The sequence below is a fragment of the Oncorhynchus keta genome, unplaced genomic scaffold (assembly GCF_023373465.1).
Source record: "Oncorhynchus keta strain PuntledgeMale-10-30-2019 unplaced genomic scaffold, Oket_V2 Un_contig_3470_pilon_pilon, whole genome shotgun sequence".
Classification (NCBI taxonomy): domain Eukaryota; kingdom Metazoa; phylum Chordata; class Actinopteri; order Salmoniformes; family Salmonidae; genus Oncorhynchus; species Oncorhynchus keta.
This window is the reverse complement of record NW_026287273.1, coordinates 62183-78330: the sequence shown is the minus strand read 5'-3', so window position 1 is coordinate 78330 and position 16148 is coordinate 62183. Positions and strand designations below refer to the sequence as shown.

Below are 16148 nucleotides of genomic sequence, written 5' to 3'. Positions count from 1 at the left end.
TAGTCCAACGCTCTAACCACTAGGCTACCTGCTGGTTACTAGTCCAATGCTCTAACCACTAGGCTATCTGCTGGTTACTAGTCCAATGCTCTAACCACTAGGCTACATGCTGGTTACTAGTCCAATGCTCTAACCACTAGACTATCTGCTGGTTACTAGTCCAACGCTCTAACCACTAGGCTATCTGCTAGTTACTAGTCCAACGCTCTAACCACTAGGCTACCTGCTGGTTACTAGTCCAATGCTCTAACCACTAGGCTATCTGCTGGTTACTAGTCCAACGCTCTAACCACTAGGCTATCTGCTGGTTACTAGTCCAACGCTCTAACCACTAGACTATCTGCTGGTTACTAGTCCAACGCTCTAACCACTAGGCTACCTGCTGGTTACTAGTCCAACACTCTAACCACTAGGCTACCTGCTGGTTACTAGTCCAACGCTCTAACCACTAGGCAACCTGCTGGTTACTAGTCCAACGCTCTAACCACTAGGCTATCTGCTGGTTACTAGTCCAACGCTCTAACCACTAGGCTATCTGCTGGTTACTAGTCCAATGCTCTAACCACTAGGCTATCTGCTGGTTACTAGTCCAACGCTCTAACCACTAGACTATCTGCTGGTTACTAGTCCAACGCTCTAACCACTAGGCTACCTGCTGGTTACTAGTCCAATGCTCTAACCACTAGACTATCTGCTGGTTACTAGTCCAACGCTCTAACCACTAGGCTATCTGCTGGTTACTAGTCCAACGCTCTAACCACTAGGCTATCTGCTGGTTACTAGTCCAACGCTCTAACCACTAGGCTATCTGCTGGTTACTAGTCCAACGCTCTAACCACTAGGCTACCTGCTGGTTACTAGTCCAATGCTCTAACCACTAGGCTATCTGCTGGTTACTAGTCCAACGCTCTAACCACTAGGCAACCTGCTGGTTACTAGTCCAACGCTCTAACCACTAGACTATCTGCTGGTTACTAGTCCAACGCTCTAACCACTAGGCTATCTGCTGGTTACTAGTCCAACGCTCTAACCACTAGGCTACCTGCTGGTTACTAGTCCAACGCTCTAACCACTAGACTATCTGCTGGTTACTAGTCCAACGCTCTAACCACTAGGCTATCTGCTGGTTACTAGTCCAACGCTCTAACCACTAGGCTACCTGCTGGTTACTAGTCCAACGCTCTAACCACTAGACTATCTGCTGGTTACTAGTCCAATGCTCTAACCACTAGACTATCTGACTATCTGCTGGTTACTAGTCCAACGCTAGTCCAAACTAACAGTTCAAAGCACGCAGCAGCGATGTATAGTTCTCCTGAAGGTCATCTGATAGGGAATAGACCAGTAGTGTCAGAAGGTCATCTGATAGGGAACAGACTAGTAGTGTCGGGAAGATGGGTGAGACTGTTGTCATCTGATAGGGAACAGACTAGTAGTGTCAGAAGGTCATCTGATAGGGAACATACTAGTAGTGTTCAGAAGGTCATCTGATAGGGAACAGACTAGTAGTGTCGGAAGGTCATCTGATAGTGTCCACCTTCCGGAGACACCTGAAACCCCACCTCTTTAAGGAATACCTAGGATAGGATAAAGTAATCCTTCTCACCCCCCTTAAAAGATTTAGATGCACTATTGTAAAGTGGCTGTTCCACTGGATGTCATAAGGTGAATGCACCAATTTGTAAGTCGCTCTGGATAAGAGCGTCTGCTAAATGACTTATATGTAATGTAAATGATAGGGAACAGACTAGTAGTGTCAGAAGATGGGTGAGATTGTTGTCATCTGATAGGGAACAGACTGGTAGTGTCAAAAGGTGGGTGAGATTGTTGTCATCTGATAGGGAACAGACTAGTAGTGTCAGAAGGTCATCTGATAGGGAACAGACTAGTAGTGTCAGAAGGTCATCTGATAGGGAACAGACTAGTAGTGTCATCTGATAGGGAACAGACTAGTAGTGTTGGAAGGTGGGTGAGATTGTTGTCATCTGATAGGGAACAGACTAGTAGTGTTCAGAAGGTCACCTGATAGGGAACAGACTAGTAGTGTCAGAAGGTCATCTGATAGGGAACAGACTAGTAGTGTCAGAAGGTCATCTGATAGGGAACAGACTAGTAGTGTTCAGAAGGTCACCTGATAGGGAACAGACTAGTAGTGTCAGAAGGTCATTTGATAGGGAACAGACTAGTAGTGTCAGAAGGTCATCTGATAGAGAACAGACTAGTAGTGTCAAAAGGTCATCTGATAGGGAACAGACTAGTAGTGTCGGAAGGTCATCTGATAGGGAACAGACTAGTAGTGTCAGAAGGTCATCTGATAGGGAACAGACTAGTAGTGTCCGAAGGTCATTTGATAGGGAACAGACTAGTAGTGTCAGAAGGTCATCTGATAGGGAACAGACTAGTAGTGTCAGAAGGTCATCTGATAGGGAACAGACTAGTAGTGTCAGAAGGTCATCTGATAGGGAACAGACTAGTAGTGTCAGAAGGTCATCTGATAGGGAACAGACTAGTAGTGTCAGAAGGTCATCTGATAGGGAACAGACTAGTAGTGTCAGAAGGTCATCTGATAGGGAACAGACTAGTAGTGTTCAGAAGGTCATCTGATAGGGAACAGACTAGTAGTGTTCAGAAGGTCATCTGATAGGGAACAGACTAGTAGTGTCAGAAGGTCACCTGATAGGGAACAGACTAGTAGTGTCAGAAGGTCATCTGATAGGGAACAGACTAGTAGTGTCAGAAGGTCACCTGATAGGGAACAGACTAGTAGTGTTCAGAAGGTCATCTGATAGGGAACAGACTAGTAGTGTTCAGAAGGTCATCTGATAGGGAACAGACTAGTAGTGTTCAGAAGGTCACCTGATAGGGAACAGACTAGTAGTGTTCAGAAGGTCACCTGATAGGGAACAGACTAGTAGTGTCAGAAGGTCATCTGATAGGGAACAGACTAGTAGTGTCAGAAGGTCATCTGATAGGGAACAGACTAGTAGTGTCATCTGATAGGGAACAGACTAGTAGTGTCATCTGATAGGGAACAGACTAGTAGTGTCATCTGATAGGGAACAGACTAGTAGTGTCAGAAGGTCATCTGATAGGGAACAGACTAGTAGTGTCATCTGATAGGGAACAGACTAGTAGTGTCGGAAGGTCATCTGATAGGGAACAGACTAGTAGTGTCAGAAGGTCATCTGATAGGGAACAGACTAGTAGTGTCATCTGATAGGGAACAGACTAGTAGTGTCAGAAGGTGGGTGAGATTGTTGTCATCTGATAGGGAACAGACTAGTAGTGTCAGAAGGTCATCTGATAGGGAACTGACTAGTAGTGTTAGAAGATCATCTGATAGGGAACAGACTAGTAGTGTCAGAAGGTCACCTGATAGGGAACAGACTAGTAGTATCAGAAGGTCATCTGATAGGGGACAGACTAGTAGTGTCAGAAGGTCATCTGATAGGGAACAGACTAGTAGTGTCAGAAGGTCATCTGATAGGGAACAGACTAGTAGTGTCAGAAGGTCATCTGATAGGGAACAGACTAGTAGTGTCAGAAGGTCATCTGATAGGGAACAGACTAGTAGTGTCAGAAGGTCATCTGATAGGGAACAGACTATTAGTGTCAGAAGGTCACCTGATAGGGAACAGACTAGTAGTGTCAGAAGGTCATCTGATAGGGGACAGACTAGTAGTGTCAGAAGGTCATCTGATAGGGAACAGACTAGTAGTGTCAGAAGGTCATCTGATAGGGAACAGACTAGTAGTGTCATCTGATAGGGAACAGACTAGTAGTGTCATCTGATAGGGAACAGACTAGTAGTGTCATCTGATAGGGAACAGACTAGTAGTGTCGGAAGGTCATCTGATAGGGAACAGACTAGTAGTGTCAGAAGGTCATCTGATAGGGAACAGACTAGTAGTGTCAGAAGGTCATCTGATAGGGAACAGACTAGTAGTGTTAGAAGATCATCTGATAGGGAACAGACTAGTAGTGTCAGAAGATCATCTGATAGGGAACAGACTAGTAGTGTCAGAAGGTCATCTGATAGGGAACAGACTAGTAGTGTCGGAAGGTCATCTGATAGGGAACAGACTAGTAGTGTCAGAAGGTCATCTGATAGGGAACAGACTAGTAGTGTCAGAAGGTCATCTGATAGGGAACAGACTAGTAGTGTCATCTGATAGGGAACAGACTAGTAGTGTCGGAAGGTGGGTGAGATTGTTGTCATCTGATAGGGAACAGACTAGTAGTGTCAGAAGGTCATCTGATAGGGAACTGACTAGTAGTGTTAGAAGATCATCTGATAGGGAACAGACTAGTAGTGTCAGAAGGTCACCTGATAGGGAACAGACTAGTAGTGTCAGAAGGTCATCTGATAGGGGACAGACTAGTAGTGTCAGAAGGTCATCTGATAGGGAACAGACTAGTAGTGTCAGAAGGTCATCTGATAGGGAACAGACTAGTAGTGTCAGAAGGTCATCTGATAGGGAACAGACTAGTAGTGTCAGAAGGTCATCTGATAGGGAACAGACTATTAGTGTCAGAAGGTCACCTGATAGGGAACAGACTAGTAGTGTCAGAAGGTCATCTGATAGGGAACAGACTAGTAGTGTCATCTGATAGGGAACAGACTAGTAGTGTCATCTGATAGGGAACAGACTAGTAGTGTCAGAAGGTCATCTGATAGGAAACAGACTAGTAGTGTCAGAAGGTCATCTGATAGGGAACAGACTAGTAGTGTCAGAAGGTCATCTGATAGGGAACAGACTAGTAGTGTTGGAAGGTCATCTGATAGGGAACAGACTAGTAGTGTCGGAAGGTCATCTGATAGGGAACAGACTAGTAGTGTCGGAAGGTCATCTGATAGGGAACAGACTAGTAGTGTTGGAAGGTCATCTGATAGGGAACAGACTAGTAGTGTTGGAAGGTCATCTGATAGGGAACAGACTAGTAGTGTCAGAAGGTCATCTGATAGGGAACAGACTAGTAGTGTTGGAAGGTCATCTGATAGGGAACAGACTAGTAGTGTCTGAAGGTGGGTGAGATTGTTGTCATCTGATAGGAAACAGACTAGTAGTGTCAGAAGGTCATCTGATAGGGAACTGACTAGTAGTGTTAGAAGATCATCTGATAGGGAACAGACTAGTAGTGTCAGAAGGTAACCTGATAGGGAACAGACTAGTAGTGTCAGAAGGTCATCTGATAGGGGACAGACTAGTAGTGTCAGAAGGTCATCTGATAGGGAACAGACTAGTAGTGTCAGAAGGTCATCTGATAGGGAACAGACTAGTAGTGTCAGAAGGTCATCTGATAGGGAACAGACTAGTAGTGTCAGAAGGTCATCTGATAGGGAACAGACTAGTAGTGTCAGAAGGTCATCTGATAGGGAACAGACTATTAGTGTCAGAAGGTCACCTGATAGGGAACAGACTAGTAGTGTCACAAGGTCATCTGATAGGGGACAGACTAGTAGTGTCAGAAGATCATCTGATAGGGAACAGACTAGTAGTGTCAGAAGGTCATCTGATAGGGAACAGACTAGTAGTGTTAGAAGATCATCTGATAGGGAACAGACTAGTAGTGTCAGAAGGTCATCTGATAGGGAACAGACTAGTAGTGTCATCTGATAGGGAACAGACTAGTAGTGTCATCTGATAGGGAACAGACTAGTAGTGTCAGAAGGTCATCTGATAGGGAACAGACTAGTAGTGTCAGAAGGTCATCTGATAGGGAACAGACTAGTAGTGTCAGAAGGTCATCTGATAGGGAACAGACTAGTAGTGTCAGAAGGTCATCTGATAGGGAACAGACTAGTAGTGTCAGAAGGTCATCTGATAGGGAACAGACTAGTAGTGTCAGAAGGTCATCTGATAGGGAACAGACTAGTAGTGTCGGAAGGTCATCTGATAGGGAACAGACTAGTAGTGTCAGAAGGTCATCTGATAGGGAACAGACTAGTAGTGTCAGAAGGTCATCTGATAGGGAACAGACTAGTAGTGTCATCTGATAGGGAACAGACTAGTAGTGTCAGAAGGTCATCTGATAGGGAACAGACTAGTAGTGTCAGAAGGTCATCTGATAGGGAACAGACTAGTAGTGTCAGAAGGTCATCTGATAGGGAACAGACTATTAGTGTCGGAAGGTGGGTGAGATTGTTGTCATCTGATAGGGAACAGACTATTAGTGTCAGAAGGTCATCTGATAGGGAACAGACTAGTAGTGTCAGAAGGTCATCTGATAGGGAACAGACTAGTAGTGTCAGAAGGTCATCTGATAGGGAACAGACTAGTAGTGTCAGAAGGTCATCTGATAGGGAACAGACTAGTAGTGTCATCTGATAGGGAACAGACTAGTAGTGTCAGAAGGTCATCTGATAGGGAACAGACTAGTAGTGTCAGAAGGTCATCTGATAGGGAACAGACTAGTAGTGTCAGAAGGTCATCTGATAGGGAACAGACTAGTAGTGTCAGAAGGTCATCTGATAGGGAACAGACTAGTAGTGTCAGAAGGTCATCTGATAGGGAACAGACTAGTAGTGTCAGAAGGTCATCTGATAGGGAACAGACTAGTAGTGTCAGAAGGTCATCTGATAGGGAACAGACTATTAGTGTCAGAAGGTCATCTGATAGGGAACAGACTATTAGTGTCAGAAGGTCATCTGATAGGGAACAGACTAGTAGTGTCAGAAGGTCATCTGATAGGGAACAGACTAGTAGTGTTGGAAGGTCATCTGATAGGGAACAGACTAGTAGTGTCTGAAGGTGGGTGAGATTGTTGTCATCTGATAGGAAACAGACTAGTAGTGTCAGAAGGTCATCTGATAGGGAACAGACCAGTAGTGTCAGAAGGTCATCTGATAGGAAACAGACTAGTAGTGTCAGAAGGTCATCTGATAGGGAACAGACTAGTAGTGTCAGAAGGTCATCTGATAGGAAACAGACTAGTAGTGTCATCTGATAGGGAACAGACTAGTAGTGTCAGAAGGTCATCTGATAGGGAACAGACTAGTAGTGTCAGAAGGTCATCTGATAGGGAACAGACTAGTAGTGTCAGAAGGTCATCTGATAGGGAACATACTATTAGTGTCAGAAGGTCATCTGATAGGGAACAGACTATTAGTGTCAGAAGGTCATCTGATAGGGAACAGACTAGTAGTGTCAAGAAGGTCATCTGATAGGGAACAGACTAGTAGTGTCAAGAAGGTCATCTGATAGGGAACAGACTAGTAGTGTCGGAAGGTGGGTGAGATTGTTGTCATCTGATAGGGAACAGACTAGTAGTGTCAGAAGATGGGTGAGATTGTTGTCATCTGAGGTCATCTGATCTGATAGGGAACAGACTAGTAGTGTCAGAAGGTCATCTGATAGGGAACAGTCTAGTAGTGTCGGAAGGTGGGTGAGATTGTTGTCATTTACTTCAAATCAAACTTTTTTGTCACATGTGCCGAATACAACTAGTGTAGACCTTAGTGTGAAATGCTTACTTACAAGCCCTTAAGGAACAATTCAGTTCAAGAAGAGTTAAGAAAATATTTACCAAATAAACTAAAGTAGAAAATGATAAAAAGCAAAACAATAATGAGGCTATATACAGGGGGTACCAGTACTGAGTCAGTGTACAGGTTAGAGGTCATTTGTACATGTAGGTAGGGGTGAAGTGACTATGCATAGACAATAAACAGCGAGTAGCAGCGTACGAAACAAATGGAGTGTGTGGGGGGTAATGTGGACACCAAGGAACTTGTATCTCTCGACCCGCTCCACTACAGCCCCGTTGATGTTAATGGGGGTCTGTTCAGCTCGCCTTTTCGTGTAGTTCATGATTAGCTCCTTTGTCTTGCTCACATTGAGGGAGAGAGGGACAGTTCTCTGACCGCCTCCCTATAGTCTCTTCATTGTCGGTGATCAGGCCTTCCACTGTTGTGTCGTCAGCAAACTTAATGATGGTGTTGGAGTCGTGTTTGGCCACGCAGTCGTGGGTGAACAGGGAGTACAGGAGGGGACTAAGTACACACCCCTGAGGGGCCCCAGTGTTGAGGATCAGCATGGCAGACGTGTTGTTGCCTACCCTTACCACCTGGGGGCGGGCCGTCAAAAAAGTTTTGCGAAAAGTCCTTGATGCTTTTGCAACTGAGAAAGCAACTCTTTCGATGCACTTGCCCTCTGCTCAGAAGACATATTCCTATATTTCTCTGCATGCTTTGTCTGGAAGTGTCGGGACAAGTTGTAGTCTTCAAGACAGCGATGCTCTCTTTGCAACTAAGCACACAGCTTTGTCCACTCTTGCTGGAACACCCTACATTCATTGTCTACTTTCCATTTCTTAGAAACGTTTTGAAAAATGATTTTTGCTCAATTTCTACCAAGCTAATATTTGTAATTGTGACGTGTGTCGACCTGTCAGTCACTGTCTGTCCTCGTGCAGTTGTTATTTATACGTGCCTTCAAAATAAATGCCCCACAACTTGGGGGAGTTAAGTCATTACACAAAGGCAGTTTTCATTGGGATTTTAATTTGAATAGCAAATCCGTTTTTCAAAACGTTACTATCGCAAATTCTTTATGTGATCTAAGCATGATTCCGCAACCTTATTGAATCAGGGCGTGGGCCGCATATGGCCCCTAGGCCGGCCTTTGCCCAGGCCTGATCTAATGGTTCCTGGTGATGTTGTCAAGTTGTCGCAGGAAGGGCTCCTCTGGCTGACTTGGTGGTGAGCCTGTAGAATACAGAGATATCAGGACCGCACAATATCCCTGTGACAGCCAATTACCCAGAGATCAGGCCTTCAGAATATCCTCTGTGACAGCCAATCACCCAGAGAGATCAGGCCTTCAGAATATCCTCTGTGACAGCCAATCACCCAGAGAGATCAGGCCTTCAGAATATCCTCTGTGACAGCCAATCACCCAGAGAGATCAGGCCTTCAGAATATCCTCTGTGACAGCCAATCATCTCGCACCCTCAGACATCCCCTCTCATTAAATAAAAATCACTCTCTAACTGCGCAGCTCTGACATGCCCTCTCATTACAGAACAATCACTCTCTGACTGCACAGCTCTGGAGATGACAGGAGACACACACATTAGAACCCAGTGAAATCTAAAACTGTGTGCACACGTCCACATACACACACAGACATGAGCACATACACACACACACACACATACACACACACACACGTGCACGTACACACACACACATACACACACACATGTGCACATACACACACACACACGTGCACATACACACACACACGTGCACATACACACACACACGTGCACATACACACACACATACACACACACATGCACACACACACGTGCACACACACACACACATACACACACACACATGCACACACACGTGCACACACACACACCACACACACAAGAGCAAGAGCACGCACACTGTACTTTTTGGTCCCCGGCGACTATTGTGACAGTGGGACACAGTGTGATGGAGAGGACCTCAGTAACGGTGCTGATTACTTTTGATTTCCCCCGGGACATCAATCACTTGTCGAGGGAGATGATTGCTATAATAAACAGGGCTGGTGTCAAGCAAAGTTATGGTTTCTCTGAACATCACAAATGGCTTTTCTGTCACATGCAAGTGACTATGTCTGTATATCACCAAACAGATTCATCTTAATTGTGTCAGTATTCAGATGAGGATGGAGATAGAAGCAGATGCATATTACATGATTGGAGTACGGTAAAATATACAGTAACATCAGAAAGAAATACAATACTCTACAAATGATGTAGTTTTACAACAGTGCATATTTTGTTTATTGTAGATGTTTCTTCCTCATAACTCCTACTTATGTGTGGATGTTATGGGGATCCAGAGGCCTTGGACAACAAACGACTCCATTATAGTCCATATGCTTCATTCATGTAAAAATTCCAATAGCACCTTTTCCATTCACTCCTCAGTGATGGGGTTGTGCATTTACCTGCCAATTAAAATGAAACTCTCCACCCACAACACCTATAAATATACATGGAAAGTGAAAAGCAAACAGGCTGATGTCAGCTGCAGCACAGAGCCTCCATGCTGGTATCTACCGTGCACATACGCATCGCGTTACCAAAGCATATTTATTTATTTCTGGGCATTAGCATATTGCACACCCGCTGACAGGCCAGATAACATGCATTTTCATAGCAGTAGTATTGATTGCACCGCGCACCTCCAAGTGGGGCGACTGCCAAGCAAAGGAATGTTAGCTGGAGACAGTACAGTCTCTCTCTCTCTCTCTCTCTCTCTCTCTCTCTCTCTCTCTCTCTCTCTCTCTCTCTCTCTCTCTCTCTCTCTCTCTCTCTCTCTCTCTCTCTCTCTCACTCTCTCTCTGTGTGTGTGTGTGTGTGTTAATTTCCCAGGGATCAAAACCAAGGCATGACATTAACATGTTTGAACCTTAAACCAGTTCTTAAAGCCATATGGCAGCCTGAGCCAGAAAGCTGGATTTTAATGTGAATATTTATTAATTCAAGGGGTGATGTATGGCCATTGGGATTAGAGGGGGATGAGAATATTTTAAAATGTGATGCCAGAGGGAGAATATGCGGTAATATAGTCTCTTTCAGTACAACAGGCCACATCATTGTTCCCCTGGTTTGAAAACTACCCAGCAATTTCCACACTCCTGGAATATCAAGTGAACTTGTGAAACAGGGCATAAGAACTTCCACTAATATTATTTCAGCCTAACATGTTTTTGACAATGTTGTAATGGTGTTAGTGGTAAGCAAGCTCAGTTCTTCAGGTTGTTCTGAAGACAACGCAATCTTTCTACCTTGTACAGTCATTTGCCAAGTTCCAACTGAGGATAGACCCTGAACGAAAGAAAAAACTAGGACATCTGAGGTAAAACCCCTCTAAAACTAGGACATCTGAGGAAAAAACCCTCCTCTAAAACTAGGACATCTGGGGTAAAACCCCTCTAAAACTAGGACATCTGAGGTAAACCCCTCCTCTAAAACTAGGACATCTGAGGTAAAACCCCTCTAAAACTAGGACATCTGAGGTAAAACCCCTCTAAAACTAGGACATCTGAGGTAAAACCCCTCCTCTAAAACTAGGACATCTGAGGTAAAACCCCTCTAAAACTAGGACATCTGAGGTAAAACCCCTCTAAAACTAGGACATCTGAGGTAAAACCCCTCCTCTAAAACTAGGACATCTGAGGTAAAACCCCTCTAAAACTAGGACATCTGAGGTAAAATTCCTCTAAAACTAGGACATCTGAGGTAAAACCCCTCTAAAACTCAGACATCTGAGGTAAAACCCCTCCTCTAAAAATAGGACATCTGAGGTAAAACCCCTCTAAAACTAGGACATCTGAGGTAAAACCCCTCTAAAACTAGGACATCTGAGGTAAAACCCCTCCTCTAAAACTAGGACATCTGAGGTAAAACCCTCTAAAACTAGGACATCTGAGGTAAAAAACCCTCCTCTAAAACTAGGACATCTGAGGTAAAACCCCTCTAAAACTAGGACATCTGAGGTAAAACCCCTCCTCTAAAACTAGGACATCTGAGGTAAAACCCCTCTAAAACTAGGACATCTGAGGAAAAACCCCTCTAAAACTAGGACATCTGAGGTAAAACCCCTCTAAAACTAGGACATCTGAGGTAAAACCCCTCTACAACTAGGACATCTGAGGAAAAACCCCTCTCTAAAACTAGGACATCTGAGGTAAAACCCCTCTAAAACTAGGACATCTGAGGTAAAACCCCTCTAAAACTAGGACATCTGAGGTAAAACCCTCTAAAACTAGGACATCTGAGGTAAACCCCTCCTCTAAAACTTGGACATCTGAGGTAAAACCCCCTCATCTGAAAACTAAACTCAGACATCTGAGGTAAAACCCCTCTAAAACTAGGACATCTGAGGTAAAATTCCTCTAAAACTAGGACATCTGAGGTAAAACCCCTCTAAAACTCAGACATCTGAGTAAAACCCCTCCTTAAAACTCAGACATCTGAGGTAAAACTCCTCTAAAACTAGGACATCTGAGGTAAAACCCCTCTAAAACTAGGACATCTGAGGTAAAACCCCTCTAAAACTAGGACATCTGATGTAAAACCCCTCTTAAACTCAGACATCTGAGGTAAAACCCCTCCTCTAAAAATAGGACATCTGAGGTAAAACCCTGAGGTAAAACTCTAAAACTAGGACATCTGATGTAAACCCCTAAACTCAGACATCTGAGGTAAAACCCTCCTCTAAAAATAGGACATCTGAGGTAAAACCCCTCTAAAACTAGGACATCTGAGGTAAAATTCCTCTAAAACTAGGACATCTGAGTTAAAACCCCTCCTCTAAAAATAGGACATCTGAGGTAAAACCCCTCTAAAACTAGGACATCTGAGGTAAAATTCCTCTAAAACTAGGACATCTGAGTTAAAACCCCTCCTCTAAAACTAGGACATCTGGGGTAAAACCCCTCTAAAACTAGGACATCTGAGGTAAAACCCCTCTAAAACTAGGACATCTGAGGTAAAACCCCTCTAAAACTCAGACATCTAAGGTAAAACCCTTCCTCTAAAACTTGGATATCTGAGGTAAAACTCCTCTAAAACTAGAACATCTGAGGTAAAACTCCTTGTCTAAATCTTCCCTCCTCTTAGGAGCTAGATAAAGTGAAAGGGGAAATGGCCTGTAATTTCAAAATGACATTCGAGCAGAGACGGGACATATTTGGTCTAAGTGGGACTGAGAGACATTTCACTGATTGGATTGAACGAATCAGAGTCTGGACGTAATTGACTCTACTACAATGTCAAAGGGAGAAGGCATCTGCTGCTCAGAGGTCCTGCTAATCAATGGAGGGAAAAGTCCAGAATGATGTCAGTATCCGAGGTTGTTCACATTGTGTGCTTACCAAAACGGGTGTCATTCCTCGCTCTGAATTGACTTTCTAGAGGAATCAATTGAGCTTTAATGAGTGGAGACTTTTTTCCACTTGAGCGTTAAATGCCTTTTATAGTTGGAATGGAATTATCAGTTTATGCCTGTGTCCTTATTTGAAAGACACATGAACACACTCATCAAATAAAATAAAATACAATGTTATTGGTCGTGTAAACATATTTTGCAGATGTTATCCCAGGTGCAACGTAATGCTTATGTTCCTAGCTCCAACAGCACAGTAATAACTAACAATACAAAACAATACACACAAATCCCCAAAATAAAAATTAAGATATCAAGAAATATTAGGACGAGAAATGTCAGACTCATTCAAGGGTTTATGGTTATTTTTAATTATTTTATATATTGTAGAACAGTAGTGAGGACATCCAAACTATGAAATAACACAAATGGAATCATGTAGTAACCAAAAAGAGTTAAACAAATCTAAATATATTTTATATTTGAGATTCTTCAAAGTAGCCACCCGTTGCCTTGATTACAGATTTTCACACTTTAGGCATTCTCTCAACCAGATTCACCTGGAATTATTTTCCAACAGTCTTGAAGGAGTTCCCACATATGCTGAGCACATGTTGGCTGCTTCTCAATAGGGTTGAGGTCAGGTGATTGTGGAGGCAAGGTCATCTGACGCAGCACTCCATCACTTGGTCAAATAGGTCAAATAGCCCTCACACAGCCTGGAGGTGTGTTGGGTCATTGTCCTGTTGAAAAATAAATTATAGTCTCAATAAGCGCAAAACAGATGGGATGGCGTATTGCTGCAGAATGCTGTGGGGGCAATGCTGGTTTGTCACGACTCCCCTTCCTGTTCGGGTTGCGCTCGGCGGTCGTCGTCACCGGCCTACTAGCTGCCACTGATCCTTTTTCCCCCCTTGTCTGTTTAGTAGTTACACCTGTGTTTAGTTAGGCTAATTGGTTGGGCTTTATTATCCAGCCGGCCCGCCTGCTGGGTGTGCGGGATTATTTTCTGGGTACTATTGTGCACGACTGTAAGTCACGCTTGTCTGTGTACGTGTGTTTTTCTGGACTGTTTAGTTCCCCGTGTTTTGGGGCATTTGTTTGGGTTGGCGTCGTTTTCACCGGTGTGGTGAATTAAAAGTATCGCTACTCTGAACTCTCTGTTTCCTACGCCTGACTTCTTCCTCCACTACACCCTGGGCATTACATGGTTAAGTGTGTCATGAATTCTAAATAAATCACCAACAGTGTCACCATCAAAGCACCCCCACACCATCACACCTCCTCCTCTATGCTTCACGGTGAGAACCACACATGCGGAGATCATCGGTTCACCTACTGGTTGGAACCAAAGATCTCTAATTTGGACTCATCAGACCAACGGACAGATTTCCACCAGTCTAAGGTCCATTGCTCGTTTTTTTCTTGGACCAAGCAAGTCTCTTCTAATTGGTGTCCTTTAGTAGTGGTTTCTTTGCAGGAATTTGACCATGAAGGCCTGATTCATGCAGTCTCCTCTGAACAGTTGTGTCTGTTACTTGAACTATGTGAAGCATTTATTTGGGCTGCAATCTGAGGTGCTGTTAACTATAATAAACGTATCCTCTGCAGCAGAGGTAATTCTGGGTCTTCCTTTCCTGTGGCGGTCCTCATGAGAGCCAGTTTCATCATCACGTTTGATGGTTTTTGCAACTGTTCTTGAAGAAAGTTCTTGAAATGTTCCGGATTGACTGACCATGTCTTAAAGTAATGATGGACTGTCATTTCTCTTTGCTTATTTGAGTTGTTCTTGCCATAATACGGACTTGGTATTTTACCAAATCTTCTGTATACCACGCATACCTTGTCACAACACAACTGATTGGCTCAAATGCATTAAGAAGGAAAGAAATTCCACTATTTAACTTTTAACAAGGTACACTAATTGAAATGCATTCCATGTGACTACCTCATGAAGCTGGGGTACTCACCTGGAATACATTTGAGTGCAAAGCTGTCATCAAGGCAAAGAATGGTGGCTACTTTGAAGAATCTCAAATATAAAATATGTTTCGATTTGTTTAAAACTTTTTGGTTACTACATGATTCCATATGTGTTATTTCATAGTTTTGATGTCTTCACTACTATTCTACAAACTTGTAAAATAAAGAAAAACCCTTGAAGGTGTAGGTGTGTCCAAACTTTTGACTGGTACTGTATATGAATATCATGGTGTGTATAGACAGTGTGGACAGTATATGAATAGAAAAGGTGTGTACAGCAGTAGTTATATAGGATGAGCCTTCACTAGAATACACTATATACATATGAAGTGGGTAAACAGTATGTATACATGATTAGTGAACAGTGTTCAATGAATATATGTACAGGGCAGCAGTCTCTAAGGTGCAGGGCAGAGTACCAGCTGGTAGCCAGCTAGTAACAATGACTGAGTTCAGGGCAGGGTACTGGGCGGAGGCTGGCTAGTGGTGACTATTTACAGCCTGATCTCATAGACTAGATGTAACCTAGTGTATTATATGTAAAACCCGGGACACTCAAATTGGTATGATATGTTACGTTTGGTATGGTTACATAAGACAGAAGGTTACTTAAGGCAAAAACCAACAAAGCGTGGCTGTACGGTTGTGTAACTAAAACGTGTAGCAACCCAAAGGTTTCGCAGTCCAATCTCTTCAGCAGTTTAGCTAATTAGCAACATTTAAACTACTTTTTTAGCTAGTTTGCAACTACTTACCATGTTAGCTAACCCTAACCTCAACCCTTTTAGCTAGCCCTTCCCCTAACCAGGTAGCCTAGTGGTTATAGCGTTGGGCCAGAAACTAGAAAGGTTGCTAGATCGAATCCACGAGCTGACAAGGTAAAAATCGTACATTCTGCCTCTGAACAAAGCAGTTAACCCACTGTTCTTAGGCCATCGTTGTAAATAAGATTTAACTGACTTGCCTAGTTAAATAAAGGTTAAATATATACATATATTTTTGAAACCTTAACCCCTAGCTGGCTAATGTTAACTTGGCAGGGGCTAGGGGTTAAGGTCTGGTTAGCTAGTATTAGCCACCTAGCTAACATTAGCCAGCTAAGTGTTAGCTAGTATTAGCCACCTAGCTAACATTAGCGAGCTAAGTGTTAGCTAGCCACCTAGCTAACATTAGCCAGCTAAGTGTTAGCTAATTAGCCACCTTAACATTAGCCGAGACAAACTGGAATTTGCAACATATCATACCTTTTGCAAATTCGTAACATATTGTG

General features: G+C 43.4%; 1 long non-coding RNA gene across 34 annotated transcripts; it reads left to right on the top strand.

Moving 5' to 3' along the window:
• The first annotated feature begins 1772 nt into the window (after positions 1-1772).
• LOC127924000 (uncharacterized) lies at positions 1773-7047 on the top strand. 34 transcript variants are annotated; one of them, XR_008116453.1, is made up of 6 exons: positions 2975-3044; positions 3728-3919; positions 4667-4738; positions 4811-4918; positions 6681-6803; positions 6876-7047. It is a non-coding gene; the product is annotated as an uncharacterized LOC127924000 (long non-coding RNA). The 34 variants fall into 34 exon arrangements; XR_008116437.1 differs by having other exon boundaries at positions 4775-4918; XR_008116462.1 differs by lacking the exons at positions 2975-3044; positions 3728-3919 and adding an exon at positions 1773-1901.
• The last annotated feature ends 9101 nt before the right edge of the window (positions 7048-16148 follow it).